We start from the raw sequence: 20487 nt of genomic DNA on the forward strand, positions 1-20487 counted from the left end.
TGTGTAGCTGCAGATCTTACTGCAGTGTTAGCCTTAGATAACATTAGCAAAGATGATACAATCTTAGCTACTGTGTTAGCCCAAACAAAGTATCGTTAGCCGCTTTTACGTCCAACTATTGATTGGGCATTGTAGCTATTGTGTTAGCCAAGCTAGATTACATTAATCCAAATGTGATATGTTAGCTGCCGTGTCGGCCTAAACTATCAATGATTAGCTCAAAGGTGAACATCATTGCTGCCGTCTTAGTCTAAACTAGATATATTTAGCTCAAAGGAAGTAACCTAGCTGCGGTGTTAGCCTAATCTAGATATGGTTTGCCCAAATCACATAGTTTTAACCACCGCATTATCTTGAACAAGACAACATTAGCCCAGCTGAGATATAGTGGCTGTGTTACCCTAAGCAACACAACGTCTAAAACAAATGCGATAATTAGGCTGCTCTGTTCACATGAATATGAAAGTAAATGAGATAAACTTAGCTGCGGTGTTAACCTAAACTAGATAATGATAGCAAAGATGAAATAAACTTGTTTAGGCTAACGCAGTAGCTGACCTCAGCCCGAATGAGATAGTCTTAGCGGTTGTGTTAGCCTAGACTAGATAACATTAGATCATTTGTTCTTATGATCAGATTAAATTTAAAGATATAAATTCAACAGTTGAAAATAATAATTATTATTTATCAGCTACAGGAGATAATTTTCTGCAAACTGAGTACAGATACTTGTTGTACTTTCAGTACACTGTATTGACATTTGTCTTTTTTTGTCTGTAACGTTAAAGACGCTGAAGGAGGCACAGATTGATGCTTATTTGTCACTGAGGTTTATGACCTTGTCAGCCCATCTGACGATATCAGGTCAGCCTCCATATTTCATGTCAGCTGTCAAGTCATGGGGGAAGGTGATGATTCTGGCCGGTGTTCAAACCGAGAGTCAGCCTCATCCGACCCAGCTGAACACAGAGTCCTTTGACTTGTGTCGAGGAGGAAGCAGATGAAAGGATGAGAGAAGTGATGTCGGTGACGGGCACGGCGACACGTCTCAGGATCAATGGCAGAGTCTCATATTCTGTGATTTCATCTTTAAGCAAATATCCAAACATTATCTGGAGACCCTGTCGATGCAAGCTATGAGATCTCGCCACGGCCAAATGAATCTGAATTTCACTTCCACTTTTAAATATGAAGCAGAGTGAACGGCGACCAGCAGAGCGCTTCACTTGAAGGGGGATTTTCTTCCCCTTTACCACCGGTTAAAACTGAGGCTGGAAGGGCGAGGCTGCCTCCTGCACGGCTCACATTACTGCAACAACAAACTCTCACATGTGTCTGCGACGCCCACGCAACATGTCACCTTCTGCACACACACCCTCCCTGTTTGTTCAACTTACCCTGTTTAATGCCGGCAATTAAGGCGATCCTTGTTCAGTCCACAAACTCTGACCTGTTCGGCTCATGCAGGCAACTTTCTGCATCCTTAGTTCAAGAGCCTGTTGTATATTAAATTTGCTCATTTAACCTCAGTAACAGTTCAGATTGTATCACAATGCGACCGGAGCTCATTCTGCCTCTTTAACAAAGTGGTTTCACGTCATTTTATACAAATTTCTGCAAAACTCAACCCGTCATGTTTGATGTCTTTGGGTTTTTCGGGCTCTCAAGTAGAATTATTAGGTTGTTCTGAGTTTCTTTGCTGTTGTTTTAAGTCTTTTTGTGATTATTTGGGGTCTCTTGTCAGTTGTTTTGAGTCTCTTCCTGGTTATTTGAAGTCGGTCTGTGGTTATTTGGTCTCTCTTGGTGGTTGCTTTGAGTTTCTATGCAGTTGTTTTGTCCATCTGTGGTTATTTTGAGTGTTTTTGCAGCTAAGTGGGGCCTCTTTGCAGTTGATTTGTCTCGTTGTGGTTGTTTTGAGTCACTTTGCGGTTACTTTGAGTCTCATTGTATATTTTCTGTCTGTTTGTGCAGAACCACTCTCTTTTCTGCTCACCTAACTTCATATTACGTTTTTCCTCAACACAGAAACGCGTCAATCACCCGCATGTTTTATCAATACGACAAGGTTATGTGGCAGAGATTGCTTTGTGAGGAAGCTACGACATAGTGTTGTGTCCTGTGTTGGTCAGATATCTCTCACTGCGGTGCTTTTATATGTCATCTACAAAGCCGATTTGCAGTTGTTCATCTTTTGTGCTCACAATCCACCCGGGAGAGCTTCATGTCTACCCAAGCCTTGAAAACACTCCAGCAGCCAGTCACCTCTTGATCCTCCATGCCAGAAATAACTCTGGTTTAATAATAAGAAAATAATTGCATGTTCTTGGCCTCAAAGAAAATCCTTCTGCAACTCAGAAGGCTCAACACAACCACAAAAGCCAAACCTACCACAAAATTTGCAGAACAACTGCAAATGACCACACATGGGCAAAGAACAACCACAGAAAGATAAAAAGGAAACAAAGCACCCACGAGGAGAGACAAAATGACTGCACATGAACAGAAAACAGCTGCAAAGAGAGAAAAAACTACCACAAAAGAAACAAAAGGATGTAAAACTACCACAAACGGACACAAAACAACCACAACAAGGACAAAACAGCTACAAAGAGACACAGAACATACGCAAAGAGACACAAAACTACTAAAAAAGAACACAAAACAACCACAGAAGAACGCAAAATAACTACAAAAGGACACAAAACAACTACAGAGAGACACAAAACTACCACAACAAGGACAAAACAGCTACAAAGATACACAGAACATACACAAAGAGACATAAAACTACTAAAAAAGATCACAAAACTACCGCAACTGTACACAAAACTACCACAACTGGACACAAACCAACCACGGAAGGATACAAAACAACTACAACAGGACACAAAACGACTACAGAGAGACACAAAACAACCACAACAAGGACAAAACGAGTACAGAGAGACACAAAACTACCACAACAAGGACAAAACAGCTACAAAGAGACACAGAACATACGCAAAGAGACATAAAACTACTAAAAAAGCACACAAAACTACAAAAACTGGACACAAAACTACCACAACTGGACACAAACCAACCACGGAAGGACACAAAACAACTACAGAGAGACACAAAACAACTACAACAAGGACAAAAATGGCTACAAACACACACATCTCTGGAGCAGACGCTGCTTCATTGCGTCTAAAGCGAGTTAAAGGGACGTTAATCTCAATCTAATTAAACACATTAGCTTCAGGCTGTTATATTAATTTCCCCCAGCAAACCAGCAGCAATTAGCTTACAGCATTACTGTCTAACAGGCCAGAAGGAAAACATGCGCTCTGTGGCGGAGATGCCACCGGGATTAACGGAGACTGACAACCAGGAAGAGGCTCAGGGGACGGCTCGGCTGGACGTCTCGCTGACAGGCCTCCGTGTTGGTTGACTGCTCAGGAGACGGCAAGTTTCCTCAACGCCATGGGTGTTAGGAAGCATTTTGGCAAGTGTAATTGGTTTGGATTTTGTCATCTTGGAAACTGTTCAAGTGACGCTAATCAAAAGGTCAGGGTGTTTACCAAAGCCGCCACAGGTCAACCTCTGTGGACCAAGAATGTCTTCACGAACTGTCACGACAGTCTGTCCGTTATTCATCTAGAGACGCTCATATAAAAGGAACGATGAGCTGAAAATCTGGAGAAGAACCAGATGAACACAATGATCCATGCCTGGACCAGAGAGACCTGGACCAGTGGTCAACATGGAGACTGCTTTCTGATTCAGTCGAGGAGACTATGACTAGTTTGTTGACTTTTTTCACATCATGTTAGTAGAAAGAGAATTAAGTCTAATATTAACTTTCACTTTCTTAGTTTTAGACTACAATTTTTGGTTTTGGATTTAGTTTTAAAAGCAAACTTGTCCAAAAAACACACGGACCATCGATGAACCCTGGATCTATTATGGAAAAGTCATGGAATTTCATATGACGGCCACAGTGGGAGCCGTGTTTATGTTCGATAGGAGTTTATTTTTGTCTCTCCTCAGACCGAGCTCCATGTGGACTCCTTTCCCATCTGAATCTTCCTAATCCCACTTTGTTTCTCTATTTCTTTCTTTCATTCATTCTGTCTGATGTTTGTTCTCACTTTGCTCTGATTCTCCGTCCAACTTGTTGTTTGCTCCTGGATTCTGGTCAACAGTTACGACAATGTGTCCCCTGTGGTTGTGTGGTGGCCTCTGAGGGCCCCTCTGTCTCCCGGTATCATCCAGCTACTGGTGCCACATGCCCCCAGCCCCCCTCCTCCGGGGACAGACCTCATCACAGCTGTTCTGGTCAGGAGTTTGTGCGACTGAGACAAAGCACATGTAGCTCTGCACATACTTTTGTTATTGTGATCTTTTCTGAACACGTGTTTCGTGTCTCGGCCTTGAAGAGCTCGAAAAGAGATAGAGATAGCAGGGCGGCACGATCTGACCAAAAAAATAAAAAGAAGTGCAACAAAATAGGCAGCGTTTATCAGGACGTTCAGGAGCGTTATTTATTAAAATATAAATATTTGATGTAAAATGTCACTTCAGCTGTTTGTTGTGTGGGCGTCATGACTTGGAGACATGATCCAGATTTTGGAACAAGCTGGAAAGACTCTCACACTTTAAGATCTAATTATTTCTGACAATAGTTATTTTAGAGAAGGAAGGAAGGAAGGATGGATGGTAGAAGGAAAGGAAGGAAAGAAGGAAGGGAGGGAGGGTGGGAGGGAGGGCGGGAGGGAAGGAAGGGAAGAGGGAATGAAAGAAAGAAGGAAAAGGAGAAAGGAAGGAAGGAAAGAAGGAAAGGGAGAAAGGAAGGAAGGAAGAAGGGAGAGAAGGAAGGAAGGAGGGAGGGCAGGAGGGAAGGAATGGAAGAGAGAATGAAATAAAGAAGGAAAGGAAGAAGGGAGAGAAGGAAATAAGGAAGGAAGGAAGGAGGGAGGGCAGGGGGGAAGGAAGGGAAGAGGGAATGAAATAAAGAAGGAAAGGAAGAAGGGAGAAAGGAAGGAAGGAAGGAAGGAAGGAAGGAGGGCAGGAGGGAAGGAAGGGAAGAGGGAATGAAATAAAGAAGGAAGGAAGAAGGGAGAGAAGGAAAGAAGGAAGGAAGGAGGAGAAGGAAGGGACGAAGGTAGGAAAGGAAAGGAAGGAAGGAAGGCTCTCAATGAACAGACATCACTGATTCATGTGATCATTTCTACTAGTGGTTGAATGAATGAGTTAAACTCCTCTTCCTCAGATCAGCCCTGTTGAGTAGGTGGTCTTTAATGTGACCCAGGACTCATTGTGTGTTCACACTACCAAAGGAAGGAGGTCACATGTGTCCCAGACCACCTCCACATGTGGACTGACACCAGATCAGATCTGTTTAATGTGTCCCGGGTGTGTTCACATCTGTAGTTTTAGCTGGACACCTTCAATTGGACGGCCTAGGACGGATGTTAATGTGTACACACTGTACAAACTTTGATGATGTGTATGACTCCTGTTACTACTGTCCATAACCACATTAAGCCCCGCCCCCAAACTATCTGATTGGCCCAGCAGATCTTTGCAGGAGGAGAATCAGTTTCTCAGCAGAGAGACTCCAGATAAACTCTAAGTATTGTGCGAAAATTAAGACAGTTTTGCTTTTTTTTAAAGCTCAAAATGGGACAAAGGTGTGTAAATTGTCTTCAGGTAACGCTACACTATGAATAAACATAATTTGATTGATTGTAATGAAAAGATTTCAGCCTAATGTGACGTGAGCTGTTCTGAGTTTCTTGGAGTTGGAAATAAGAGCTCGTCTGTTATTGGAGTTAATGCGAACGATGTGGGATTTAAACTGTGACCCTCATTCCCGAGGCGACAAGGTCTCGAGTGCTGGAATTAAAGCAGCGGAGCATAAAGAGGATTTTAGATTTGGAAGAACTGAAAACACAAACTGGTTTAAAGTTGAGCGACTGTGGGCAAGAACAGAGAGACGTTTATATCTACAAATCACTTCCTGTTTAAAAGCTCTCTGCCTGTATCCACGTACATAAACACATCTCTCATTTGCACAGCTATCTTGCCTTTCTATCACTGTCGCTTTTTTTTTCTTTGAAAAAACAGCAGGAAACAAGAAGAAAGTCAAGTGTCAAGGACTCAACATACTGAAAAACAACTGTAGAGATCGTATGTCGGGTTTTGTTGTGTAGAGCTTCAACCTAGGAGGAATCAAACGTAATAAATGAGCCTGTTTTCTTAATGCGTTTGTATTTTCTAATGTTTTCTAATGATGTGACAATGATTAGTACCAGTACCACTGAAATACCACGTTTCTAAAATATAAATCTGACACAATAAATAATAATGCACACACAAGGTAATGTTATGTTATTGCAAACAAGCTAATTTTATGTTCTGTCAACCCAAACAAGATATATATTAGCTAATATTTGCCCCAACTTTTAGTGTTACCTGCTAATAGCCCTAGCAAGATAACGTTAGCCCAAAATGAGATAATGTTAGCTGCAGTTAGCCCCAAAAAGATATTTTTTGCCACTGTTAGTGGAAACAGGATATTATTAGCTGCTGTTAGCCAAAACATGATAACGTTAGCAACTACTTTAGCTTAAACAAGATGTTAGCTGTGGGTACCCCCAAATAAGAAAATGTTAGCCACTGTTAGCCCGCACAAGGCAGTGATAGCCTGTAGTTTAGCCCAAAACAAGATGATGTTAGCTGCTATTAGCCCATACAAGACAATGCTAGCCCAAATGAGATAATGTTAGCCCAAATGATATAGCATGAGCTGCGGTTAAAGGTACTGTTAGCCCAAACAAGACAATGCTAGCCCAAATGAGACAATGCTAGCCCAAATGATATAGCATGAGCTGCGGTTAAAGGTACAGCCCAAACAAGATAATGATAGCCACATTGTTGGATGTTGTTAGCAAAAACTCAATAATGCTAGCCACTACTTTAGCCAGGGATAAGATAATATTAGCAGCAGTTAGCCTAAACAAGATAATGTTAGCCCAACAACATGCTACGCTACACAAGATGATACTAGCTTCTACATAACCGTATGTATAGTGTTTGTGTTTCATGTGTTTGACTGGGTTCTCTTTGTCTACTTTCAGAACTTGTGTGAAAATCCGCTGATGTTTTGAGTAATTTTATACAGAAACGTAGAAAATGTTGAGCTGCTCTTTACATCCAAACTTTTATTTTTACTTTGGCTCATGCTGGTGTGTTGGACATGCTTGTTTGTTTCAGATCCCTATCTTAGAATACTTTAAGTGAAAAGAAAGAACATAAACATTCCTGTGCTTCTCTCACCAGTGGCACAGGAATGTAAATAATGTAGTTATCGTGATATGAAGTTGTGACCTTCATGATATATTTTGTTGGGACCTTCAGATAAACTCAGATTCTATGTGAACTGCTCCTGGATTCTGGTTCCAGTCTTTTCCTGTAAAGCCTCTCCTGCTCTTATCGTGCTGTGCAGCAGTTCTGCATCACCGCAAGCTGCTGACATGTGTCTCGTCACTGGTTGTCTGGGTCGTCTGGACCTAAAAACGTTTGCTGTAGTCTGTTGGAATGAACTGATTCAGGTTGTTTCAGCTCGTTTGGAGGAATGCTGGGCAGCTGCCAGAGTCGGCCGCTCTGACTTCACCGGGTCCAGCCGAGATCTCTGGCACCGCGCACGCCTGCTGCCATGGCAACCACATATTGGAACCCATGACAACATTGCCCCCCTTCCCTCCCCTCTCCTAATCCTGACTCCCCCCTGCTCCCCCCCTTTTGCACACCCCTAAATAATAGTGTGGGGACATAGAGTACCAGTCAAAGGTTTGGACACACCTTCTCAATCAGTGGCCTGTTTATTATATAGATTAATACATTGAACCAGTTTGGAATCATGTAGTGAACAAAAAAAAACCTGTTAAATAAACCAGAATATGTTTTATGTTTTAGCTTCTTCTCAACCAGATTCATGAGGAAGTCACCTGCAATGTTTTTTCCTACAACAAACGAACTAAATGATGTAAGAGAGTCTGTTTTCTTAATGTGTTTGCATTTTCTGATGATAGTACCAGTACTACTTAAGTTTCTGAAATATAAATTTGATACTAAAAGCAATAAATTAAAACATTATATTTTGACGAAATGAATGTTATGATGGTGGCCAACAGGTGAACTACATTAGTTAAAACAATACAGCATTATATACTACTTTGGCCCGCCCAACAATCTATATGTTTGTAGCCCAAACAAGCTAATTTTACATTCTTTTAGGTTCTAAATAGGATAATGTTAGCTTGCGTTAGCCCCAACTTTAGCCAAAACAAGATAGTGCTACCTGCTAATAAGCCAAACAAGATGAAATTAGCTAAAAATTAGATAATGTTAGTTGCGTTTAGCTCCAAAAAGATGCCACTGTTAACGCAAGACACGATATTATCAGCTGTTATTAGCTGAAAGGTGCTGTTAGCCCAAACAAGCTAATTTTACCTTCCATTAGCTACTTTTTTTTACTTTTAGCCCAAACAAGATAGTGCTAATAGTCTCAACAGGATAAAATTAGCCCAAAATGAGATAATTTTAGCCCCAAAAAGATATTGTTTGCTGTTGGAATAAACTGATTCAGGTCGTTTCAGCTCGTTCAGGTTCTACTTTAGGTTCTTCTCTTTCAGCTTCATGAGGTCATCGCCCGGAATGGGTTTCTGACACTCTTGAGGAATTTCTCAGAGGTGCTGAGCTCTTGTTGGTGGCTTTGCGTTTACTTTACTGAGGTACAACTCATAAATCATCTCAGTTGGGTTTACGCTGCAAAAACTGAAGTCCCACAAATAATGCAATCTCTTAAACTAAGGAAAAACATGTTCCTTTTACCACATGAAGCTCCGCCCAAACGATCTGATTGGTGCAGCAGATCTTTGCAGGAGCATAATCAGACTCCGGACTTTACACCACATAAAAAAGGTTGTGGACAGGAGAAGTTTGCCTGACTTCCAGACTATTGATGTCTAATTACATATCACTGGATAGACTCTCTGATCTTTCAGGCTAGTTGGCTAGCTGGCTAGCTACTCCTCCTTCCTAACTCCCTAACTTCTCTGATATCAAGTAACGCTTTGTGGACAAATTTCTAATTTTATTTCTGACATTCTTGTCGTCGTGCTTATGTTTCTACAAGCTACGACTCATTAGAGGTTAATGATATGAACGGATAACACTGTGTATATGTCTTAAAAGGTTTTCTGGTTTTAGTTTGTCACATTTTGACAGACCTCTGGAGGAATGCCTCTCTGAAATCCTTTATAACCTCCTCTCTCTGTCTCTCTCTTTCTCTTCATTCATTCCCGTAGCTGGTCTCGTTTCACCGGCTTTATTCAGCCTTGCAGAACGAATTGTCTGAGAGCGAGAGAAGCGAGGGAAATGATAAAGACATGGAGGGTGGCAGATTCAGAGCATGTAAGGCACAAGTGAAAAAAAAAAAAGGACAGTCAGGTACTTTTGAAGCCACAAATCGTTGTGAAGGCAGCAAAAAGGAAGAAGAGCAGAATTGAAGAGGTCTGTGCAAACAAAAGCATCAGCCCACAGCAATATATTGTTCTCTCTGTAGTGGTGTATTCTCATAAAATATATCGCTGCTGCTGCTGCAGAAATCCTGTTCTGTCCCAGAATAATAACACCTTTACTGTAATTATCTCTCTTTTCTCTCTGTGGTCAATTATACAGCAAATAAACTGCTGTGTCCAAGATGATTCTGTTATCGGGAATGAGTCAGATTTACCTGAAACACGATACCAGGACCTTTTGAGCATCGCTGAGATCCTACCATTCTTTAAATCAGTCTACGGTCTTATTCATATATCCTGTGCAGATTGACGCCAAAGCTTGTCAAGTTATTCTTTACAACCCGTGTCTCATTCATACAGAAGATTAATAGTATTTCACTGAGGAAACAAAACCTGGGATAGGCTCCAGCCCCCCCTTCCCCCGCGACCCTCCAGAGAACAAGAATGAAGAAACACAAATGGTAGACCAGTATTTCTCAACAGTTTCATTAAATTTGCTACTTGCACTGTAAATTTACATTACCCCACACCTTTAGCCTGAATATACGAAGTAGCGCTGCCCCATCAAATCAAACACTTTTGATGTTTGTGTCAGTTTTTCAGTATGTGACGTATTCCACACAGGTCTACGTCACAGGAACAGACGAGCTGAGGTCTGTTTCCTAACTCGCGGCTTATGACGCCACCGTACAAGGATTCACCATTACTGCCTGAGCTTATGCTGCATGATTTATAATTTCTCTGTCAAACCTCCACATGGTGGGCAGCTGGGTACACAGCTGGATTTAGTGCACAGTGACAGCTGTTGCATCATGGACTCTATAGACCAGTTTAACCCAGAATGCTTTGTGTTGGAGCGAACAAATTAAAAAAGATGCATTTAAAGAAAACAAATAGAAAGACTGAAGATCAAACCCTCAGGTTTTAAAAGACCTGACGTCAAAGAACGACTGCGGACAAAAAATGCGCTTTAAAAAAAAAAAAAACTCCAAAAATGTGAATTAAAAATCTCTTTGCCTGGTTTTCACATCTTATCCGTAAGTGTACCAAATTTCAGATTAATACATAAAAGTGTAGATATTTTAATCTAAACTTCATAAAACTAACTGCTGTTTCATAATTTGTCCTCTAGGGCAGTGATCCCCAACCCCCGGCCCCCGGACCGGTACCGGTCCGTGGGTCATTTGGTACCGGGCCACACAGAAAGAATAAATAACTTCCATTATTTCCGTTTGATTTATTATCTGAGTTTGAATGACCGGATTCTCTCCATTACATCCGTCTATGACTCACTCTTGACGCATGTCAAGGCCTCGAGACCATAGATCACGTCCCGCTAAATTTAAACCCCCAAGCTAGCAAAATGAGTAAAAAACAAACGTCTTTAGAAAGTTTCTTTGCGAAGGGGAAACGATCCAGTGAAGGGACAGAAGAGGAGCCTGCGACTGCCAAAAGAAAGAAAGCTGCATTTAACAGACAATATCAGGAATCCTACTTAAAATATGGATTTATTGCAACGGACGATTCCCACGCACCAAGCCTGCTGTGCATAATATGTGGAGACCTCTAGGCTCTCTAATGAGGCGATGAAGCCTTCAAAACTGGTTCGTTGCAGCAAAACAAGCTCAGGGCTCCCACTGATTCAGTGCTATTGTGAGTAGCTAGTATTTTCATGCTCTTATTTTGAAGGCATGTTTTAACGTTACCATAGCGACCAGAGAGCGTTGGGGCAGAGAATCCTCTCTGCTACTCATGTCATGTTCTGTTGTTGGTGTGACGTTATGAGGACGCTGCTAATAAAGTTGCACATGAATACACCGTGGATTTACGTTTATTATTATTATTTTATAGAGAAAATACTACAGTTTTTATGCCGGTCTTATCATTTTATTTTGTTTTTATCTGCTACACCTTTAGATCGGTCCGTGAAAATTCTGTCTGACATTAAACCGGTCCGTGGCGCAAAAAATGTTGGGGGCCACTGCTCTAGGGGTCGCACTGTTTTAGTAAGACTTGCGACGTAACACGACACTGAGGCCCAGAACTAAACAGCAGGCGGCAGCAATGCACCGACATCGTACTTATTCTTCTTAAAAAAAACGTCAGGTAGTTCCTAAAATGTTTTGTAAAAGGAGAGTTCATTAAATGTTAACGATTTCATTATCTACTTGTAGTTCTTTGCACTAAAACAATGAGGAAACATTTTCATTATTTATAGGTTATTGTGCTATTATGTTACTGGTCAAACTGGGACTGTGTGTAGCCCCTGAACTAAAACGACACTAAATGATAAGGTTTTAATTGATGATTAATTGTTCGACCTATACGTGATGTCTTCTGACGTCTCATTTGGTCCAGAAATAACCCACACAATTCTTAATTTTTCCCGATAAGCGACTCAAATAAGTTGAATAATTGTGATCGGAACATTTGAGAATAAAATGCACATGAGTTGATGAGATGAGGAGTTGAATTGGTTTCATTAACCCTGACCTTTCAGAGTCTGATCTGGATACAGAGGGAAACTAAAAGGACACATTAGAGCTGCTTTGTCTGACTCGTTCTCTGCTGCACAAGCCGCTGAGTGGATTTAGATGTTGAGATCATGCTGGGTGGAGAGGACACGTCTCGCACCCTCCATAAAACCTCCTGATTAAGACCGTTCAGACTCTTCGTTTCCATCACTGAAATGGTAAAAGTCACTTCTTTCTGTCTGCAGCCGTTTCCTGTACGTCACTCATGACCTGTAACCTCCAGTGAGGACATCTTTGGTCGGTTTCCATGGCTACCGAGAGGAAAAGAAAAAAACAAAACAGAAAACCCCTCTGACTTCTCCATCTGGCTCTCTTTTCAGGCCCAATTTTTATTTTTTGCGTTTTGGAGGGTCTCAGCTGTTGGACGGATGAGGCCGAGGACTGGACTGGGAGTTTCCACCCAGCTGGTTTCAACTTCATTTACAGTGGAAAAAAATATGAAACGCTGAAAATGTAAAAAGAGAAATGTTATGTTAAGCTCGGTCCACATGGAAAATATTTTGGGCAACAACCAGGATGCACATGAAACACGAAGACCATTAAATAAACATGAATTAATTAAAGGTCATGCTAACTCTGCACCGTTTATCAAAACCAGACAATGAGACGAATGGTATTTAAACTAGAGCTGCATCGAATGAACAATGGATTATTATCTGAGTGGTCAATTAATCCTTTAACTTAATACTAAATAATAAACCTAGTAAACCTTTATTCCAACATTTTACTATATTTTAACATGAAATTATCTGTTACCTGATGATACTGTTGATCACAAAGTTCAGATTCATTCAGTGGAATCAGGAGAGTTTATTGGATCTGTCTATAATTAGCAGTTAGCATGGTGTTGACTGTAATGCTAACGTCAGCTGCACTATTTGTCTGCCCAAGGTTTAACCTTCATGGATATCTGCCTGTTTTAGCTTTATAGGCGCTGACATGCTATCCATTAGCATCGTCATTACTATCACCATTAGCATCCGTAAGTTGTTGCGGTTAGATCTGGTAGGTTGTTTAATTTTTAACATAGTGTGTGCATCTTATTAGTTCTTTGGTTTATGAGTTCCCACACGTTCACCGACGTTCTGGTGATCTAGAAGATCTGTTGAGATGCTCAGGCTTTTCCTAGCCTCCCAGCTAACAATAGCTCTTCCTATCTTCCTTGCCTCTTCGCTAACAGTACCAATTCATAGCTTTCTAGCCTCCTAGCTAACATTCCTAACTTCCTAGCCTCCCAGCTAACAGTAGCTCTTCCTAAATTCCTAGCCTTCCAGGTAATAGCAGCTCTTCCTAGCTTCCTAGCTAACAGTAGCTCTTCCTAGCCACCCAGCTAACAGTAGCTCTTCCTAGATTCCTAGCTTTCCAGGTAATAGCAGCTCTTCCTAGCTTCCTAGCTAACAGTAGCTCTTCCTAGCCTCCCAGCTAACAGTAGCTCTTCCTAGATTCCTAGCCTTCCAGGTAATAGCAGCTCTTCCTAGCTTCCTAGCTAACAGTAGCTCTTCCTAGCCTCCCAGCTAACAGTAGCTCTTCCTAGATTCCTAGCCTTCCAGGTAATAGCAGCTCTTCCTAGCTTCCTAGCTAACAGTAGCTCTTCCTAGCCTCCCAGCTAACAGTAGCCCTTCCTAGATTCCTAGCCTCCCAGGTAATAGTAGCTCATCCTAGCTTCCTTGCTGCCTCGCTAACAGTACCTATTCATAGCTTTCTAGCCTCCTAGCTAACATTCCTAACTTTCTAGACTCCCACCTACTGCCACCTGCTGGTATAAAAATGTATTTCCTCTCAGCTGATCGTTGGCTGTAGGTTTGTGGTGCATTCAAGTGCAAATGTTTGGTCAAGACACAGGAGACGTTACAGTCAACATTTGTCGACGGTCGTTCTTTAACATCCAGGTTGATCTTCCTTGTTGAGATGCTCATACATAACGGTTGTGCGGTTGTGCTAAATGTCCATCTTATCGGGTGTGTTTGAAGAAAACCATGTAATAAGATGCTTTTGGTAATTTTCAGCTATATACACCATATTTTCTCTCATAGTTGTGTTTTCTCTAAGACTCAATTAAATTTTCTTTATTAAAATGTTTGTGGTGATGAGCCGCATCTATTGCTCTAAACATTGCTTTCTAGCGTTTATCACTCAGACTGCGACGCTGATCTGCGCTTGCTAATGAGGAGGCATGGAGACGGGCAGCTGCTGCTCAGACAGACAGGCGTAAACAGACTTTTGCTAAGCAGTGACTCCACTCGAGGACAGCGAGCCCCGTGGGATGCATTCACTCAAATATGACGATCCCACGTCTGTGCTGCAAAGCTTTGGGCCTCTATTCAGATTTAAACAAGGGCTAATTAAAATAATTACCGCTCTTCTAGCATGAAGAGATGGCCGCCCCCACCACCACCACCTCCACCACTTTACCCAGTTCTTTTTGTTGCCGCTGCAGGAACCGAGGCATCATTAAGAGTCTATTCGCTCCTGAAATAGTCCTCGTCTCTCTGTACGAACATCTCCTGCTCTTCCCTCCCTCCCATTAAGTCGTTAAGGCGAACATTGCCTTTGTGGTCATTTCTCTTGTCTTTATCACTCAAATTATCTGTCATTATTCCTGCAAAGTGGAGGTTTCTTTTTCTGAGTTCGTTCACTGTACTTCTGAAACTTATATTCATGTCCAGATTAACGAGGATGTCAACATGCAGGACATTAATTAATTAATGTTGAGCTTTGTGAGTCGTTTGAGTTAAAACTGAAATTTTTTATAGCTGAGCTTGTGGTATATGTTTCGCCTGTAAGTGCTATCGCTGCTACCAGGCAACTGTTAGCCTCTAGAAGAGGAAGCTAAAAGCTAATGAGCAGGTAGCTTAATACAGGAAATGCGGAAACTATAAAGAAAGCATGAGACCGTCTCGAATATCAACATAATAGAAATTACAATATATTAAGTATATTAGCAACCATTGCTTTCTAGAATCAACTGAGGCTAACAGTTAGCACACTAACAGCTGCATGCTAATGGTTGCAATGGTTTGGTGTGTGGAAGCCATCAAGGCTAACAGTTGGCAAGCTAACGAATGGGTAGCTTAATACAGGAAATGCTTAGGTGTAAAGAAATGAGACCGTAACATTCATAACATGTATTATAAGCTTTAAACTCTAAACAACAACTATGAGAACAACTCAGCTAAGCAATTGTTGGCGTCTCGAAGCCACTGAGGCTAGCAGTTAGCATGCTAACGGCTGCAACTGTTGGCGTCTGGAAGCTACTGACGCTAAGAGTGAGCATGCTAATGAGTGGGTAGCTTAATACAGGAAATGCCAAGGTATAAAGAAAGGATGAGGCCTCGTGTATGAAACCGAAGTTACAGACGAACTCAGGTGATCACGATCCTCTGTCCGACACTTTTGGAGATTTTAGTTACAAAAATAAAACAATAAATAAATAATTAATTTAAAAAAAGCAAATAATAAATAATAGACTCTCTGCATCTCTGTTGTTCAGGTCAGCTGGTTATTGATGACTGAGAGAAGTCACCTAAAGCAACAGAACTTCTACAATATTGCTGCTCACTGCGCTGTAGATGTATACATATATAGGATATATATAAATAAATGTGTGTGTGTGTGTGTGTGTGTGTGTGTGTTTTCCTGTGTGACAGATTGACAGACATAAGGATTCATCCATCAGTGAAATCCATCTGACATTAAATCAGACATATTGCTCAGAGTATCTTGGAATGGTTTCAGGTCATGTTGTACACCACTTAGCTGTAATAGGCTCTGTCATTACAGCTTCTATATTAGTGTCAGCCTGTGTGACTCCTCAATCCTATTACACTCTTTTCTCCTCCGACACCGACCTGAAGGGTCCTTATAGATGATGTTGTTTCAGAGAAACGAACTCTGACACCGGGAAGTGGTGTTAACGCTTTGCTCTGTTAGTTTGTAGAGATCTTCTTCCTATTCAGGGGCGCACGAGGTGGAAGGTTGGCGTTTTACAGGTAGTTAAAGCACACTTTAGGTCATGCTAATTAGTCTCAAGGTTTGTCAGCACAGGAAAGGACCTGCAGCGATGTGTCGACAAGAAACCATGTAATGAAATTCAGACGTTGTAGTGATGAGAGAAGGAAAAACCTTTGCAGATGTGAAGTAGACAAAAAAAACATCTAAGCTTCGAGGACCTAGACATCCCACACCGTCCACGACTTTGGATCCTGCATGAGCCTAAACTAGATCTCTTTAGCTGCCTTTAACGACTTCATTACCTCTAACAAGATAATGTTAGCTACGTTAGTCTGAACAAAATATAGCTGCTGCGCTAGCTTAAAGATGATAATGCTAAGAATAATGTCTAACTATCATGATAGCGGAGTTAGAGTGTTGGTTGAAGATATTGTTGGCCAATATGTCAGCATAAACAAGATTATGTTAGTGGCTAAGTTAGCCAAGCTAAAGTAATGTTATCCCAAACTAGATAAGATTAGCTTTTATCTTAGCGAAAGCCAAATATTATACTCTTAATCCTCAGCCTAAACAGGATAATGTTGTACCATGCTAATGTGCGGCTTCAGTGTTGGGTGAAGATATTGTTAGCCTAAACAAGATCATAATAGCTGCTAAGCTAGCCTAAACAAAGTAATGTTTGCCCAAACAAGATAAGGTTAGCTTATATATTAGCCAAACAAGATAATTAGCTTAAACTTTAGCCTTAACGAAAGAATGTTTCTCAGTGCTGATAGAGGGACTGAAGCTTTGGTTGAAGATATCGTGAACTGATGTGTTAACCAAAATAAGATGATGTTAGCCCATAAAAGATAAAGTTAGCTTAAACCTTAGCTTAAACAGCGTCCTGGCAGTGTGCTTAGTGTGGAGTGTTTCTCTGTACATCCATGTTACATAACAAACAAGAGCTACTTAAAGCTAATTTAGCATAATTTCTAATGGATCCAGTTTGCTAAAATATGAATACTTACGCGTGTACAGTGTTTGTCGCTGCTAGTTACGACAAACACTACCCTTGTCTGGGGCTAGGAGGACACTTTTATAGCAACTAGCATGTTTTTGCTGAGATTTCTGTAGATCAAAAGTTTTAAGTATTGCACAGAAACTCTAATAAAGTCAAATAATTTAAATATCAACCCTTGAAACCAACTCGTACTCGCATGTTCCTCTTTTTGGTTGTTTTTTTAGTCGATGATGCTGACTGGAGGAACTAGACGCTAATCATGATAAATTTAAATGCTGATGACACACAGAGCTAAGGTCACAACTCTAAGAGACATACGGTCTCCAATTAGTAGTAATTAGCCAGTTCACCTTCATGCTTAAGGGCAGCGCACACATGCTGCATCTCATTTTCAGTGTGTGCACAACAACTGGTTTGGAGAAACCAGTTCAGCACCTGAATGTTGTGTCATGTGAATAAAAATGGCTTTAAACAAGAAAACAGCTGACATTAGGCAAGGCAAGGCAAGGCATATTTATTTGTATAGCGCATTTCATACACGTGGCAATTCAATGTGCTTCACACAAAAATATATAAAATATAAACATATAAAATTTTAGCAATAACAAAAGACATTAGACATTTAGAGTATTCTTCTTGATCTCATGGACACCAGGAGGCTGCTCTCTAACTGGTTTCTCAGGTTTTGACTACGTACATCTTGTTTATTAATGCAGCGTCTTGTTGCAGCTCGTTAATTGACATTACTGCTGCAGTGGCCAAGTTGAAGCATCTTTAAGAGATTTGATAATAAAACACATTAGTCTAAATTTCATAGATTTTTTAACACCCTAACCCAGGATAAAAAATCTAAAGACAAACACAAACCCACCAAGGAAAATGTCTGGAAGTTGTGCCACCTACATTATGTTTTTTTGAGGAAAGTCTAAAAAAGTGTCCGATGGATTTTGATACAGGTTAGTGATCATCACGTGAGTTCATAATGTGGTGCAATCATCAGGTCCAAATGGGAATTGCATAACTTTGGAAATGCAGGCTAACGCAAACCTTTACTTAATACCGATCAGTATTTTTATGGATTCTATAATGTGCACAATAGTAGAATTTTATGATTTACAGGCTGTTGCAGTATGAAACAATATTCGAGATGGCTGAATTGTGTGTACATTGCCTCCTGTGGTGGGAATCAGTAGTATTTTGTAGCCAGATTCCCTTTCAAGAAGTAAAATTCAGTTTTCCAAAAGACGGCCTCGTTCTGTTTTTACTAAAACCTTTGTAGAATATGTGAGCTTTGTGGTATTTCCATAAACACTAGGTCCAGTTCGAGTTCAGAATGATATCAGGGTGTTTTCTACTATCTAATATAGAAGACATTTTAGGACAAAAATGTAAATTTTGCTTTTAGTTTTTCACAAATTAATCAGACATAGTAAAAGCCACAATATTACTGACACTGAATCCATTCTCTGAAGTCTTACCTACCCACAGAGACCACCATCATGAACCTGATATATTTTGGGTCGTTTTAGGTGTGCATCGTTTAAAGATTCACTTTTCCTTTCTGGTTTAAATTCTCTCTCAGACCAGCTTCCCTCTCTCTCCCTCTCTCTCCCCCTCTCTCTCTCTGTCCTCTATCTTTTATCATCTGTCTGTCGCAAACATTTCAGTCACACTTAGTTCAGCGCTGCTCCATGTCTGCCTGCGCACAAAGCTGTCGTCTCCATCTCCATCTCCATCTCCGCCTGTCGCTGCTGCCCGCTGCAAGCATGAAACACACTCTTGTCCTCCGTCTCGCCTCCTGTCCTGATCCCATTGTGTCTCACCTCCCTGTTTTAGCCTCAGAGTTTATCTTATCAGGAGCTTCTGTCCGTCACACTCTCACACTGATGGATGGTCGGCTTTATATTCACATGTTGGATTCGATTTCTGCAGAGCAGGTACTTCAGATTTGGGATAAGAGTGCTCCGATCAATTGGGTCAATTCTATTTTACGTTCTTGTTTGTTTAACATTTTTTAATATTTTTTTAGATTTTTAATTAATTTACAAAAAAATAACATTTTACTCAGATTTAAGTAATTATAATTTTTGTTTATTATTGTATTCATGAATATTGTTTGTATCTTGAAATATGTATTTTTTAATGTTGTATTTTTTTGTGAGGTGTGGTAGCTTCCATGATACATTTTTTAATTAATGAAATTAAAATAATTTTTTCCATTTTCCATTTCCAACAATGTGCCATCTCAGGAATAGTGTGAACACTTCTTGGACCTGCAACAGATATTGTTGACAGACATTTAGTTTTCACAGCCTTTCGTCTTATTAAACTGTTTCTCTGGGACTCAGAGTTAAAATAACCAAAAGAAAATCTCTGGACTAACTCCAGTTTGATGCTCTGATGAGTTTCTAGTAGCTGCTTTAAACTAATACCGTTCATCTTCAGTCATTCATCTTCTGTAACCGCTTGTCCTGCGAGGGGTCGCGGTTACTGAGAGAATATTTGGCGTCTTTATGTCCTCTTCTTTGCCCGTTCAGTGTGTCTTTGTCTCTGTGTCGCCATATTTCCTTCCTTCATGCTTGAGGATGTCTCGTCTAGACGTCTTAATAAAGTCAATAACGTGGAGCAGCCAGGACAGACTCTAACAAAGAGGCCCCGAAGGCGACTTTTCCTTCTTTGTGCGCGAAAATGTGTGTGTGTTTGTATATGAATATGATTTCTTTGTGATTTGTTTTGAGTAACTTCCCACTGAGAGAATTCGGGTCTTATCTGCTGCCAGTGGAGCATGAAACTGGGGTGAATGCAGATACTCTTACCGCACACCTGAGAGCCAGATGAGGTCGATAGTGGCTGTGTGTTTCTTGCCCAGTATAATTGAAACTTGGCGTGACCCAGAGCTTGGACGTATAACCACTGGCTGTGCAGCAGCTGAGTGCAGTTCACCAGAATAACTTTCAGCCAAATGCAAGAGCAGACATCCATGTTCTATCTATCTATCTATCTATCTATCTATCTATCTATCTATCTTTAGCTTAATGAGATCATGTTAGCTACTATGTTAGCCTCAATAAAGTAGTATTAGCCCAAGCAAGATATGGTAACTTCCACATTAACCTTAACAAAATAATGTTAGCTGCTATGTTCGGGTTAATGAACTAATGTAGGTTGCTACGTTAAAAAAGGTAAAGTTAGCACAAACAAGATAAGGTTAGCCTCTACGTTAGCCTGACCAAGTTATTGTTACCCCAAAGAAGTTACTGTTAGTTTCTGTGTTAGCCTGACCAAGATAATGCTAGCTTTAACTAGATGTTAGCCTAAACAAGTTAATGCTTGTCTATATTCTAGCTTAAACAAGATACTATTACCTGCTATGCTAGGCTAACTGAAACAGTGTGGTCACTATATTAGCCTAAATAAGGTGATATCAGCC

The 20487-nt window shown here is 40.7% G+C and overlaps 1 protein-coding gene across 1 annotated transcript in view; it reads left to right on the plus strand.

Annotated features, from left to right (window-relative positions):
- Nucleotides 1–20487, plus strand: part of plcl1 (phospholipase C like 1) — a 74873-nt gene that overhangs the window by 1438 nt on the left and 52948 nt on the right. The window lies entirely within an intron of this gene.

This window comes from Chelon labrosus (genome assembly GCF_963514085.1).
Source record: "Chelon labrosus genome assembly, chromosome: 5".
NCBI lineage: Eukaryota > Metazoa > Chordata > Actinopteri > Mugiliformes > Mugilidae > Chelon > Chelon labrosus.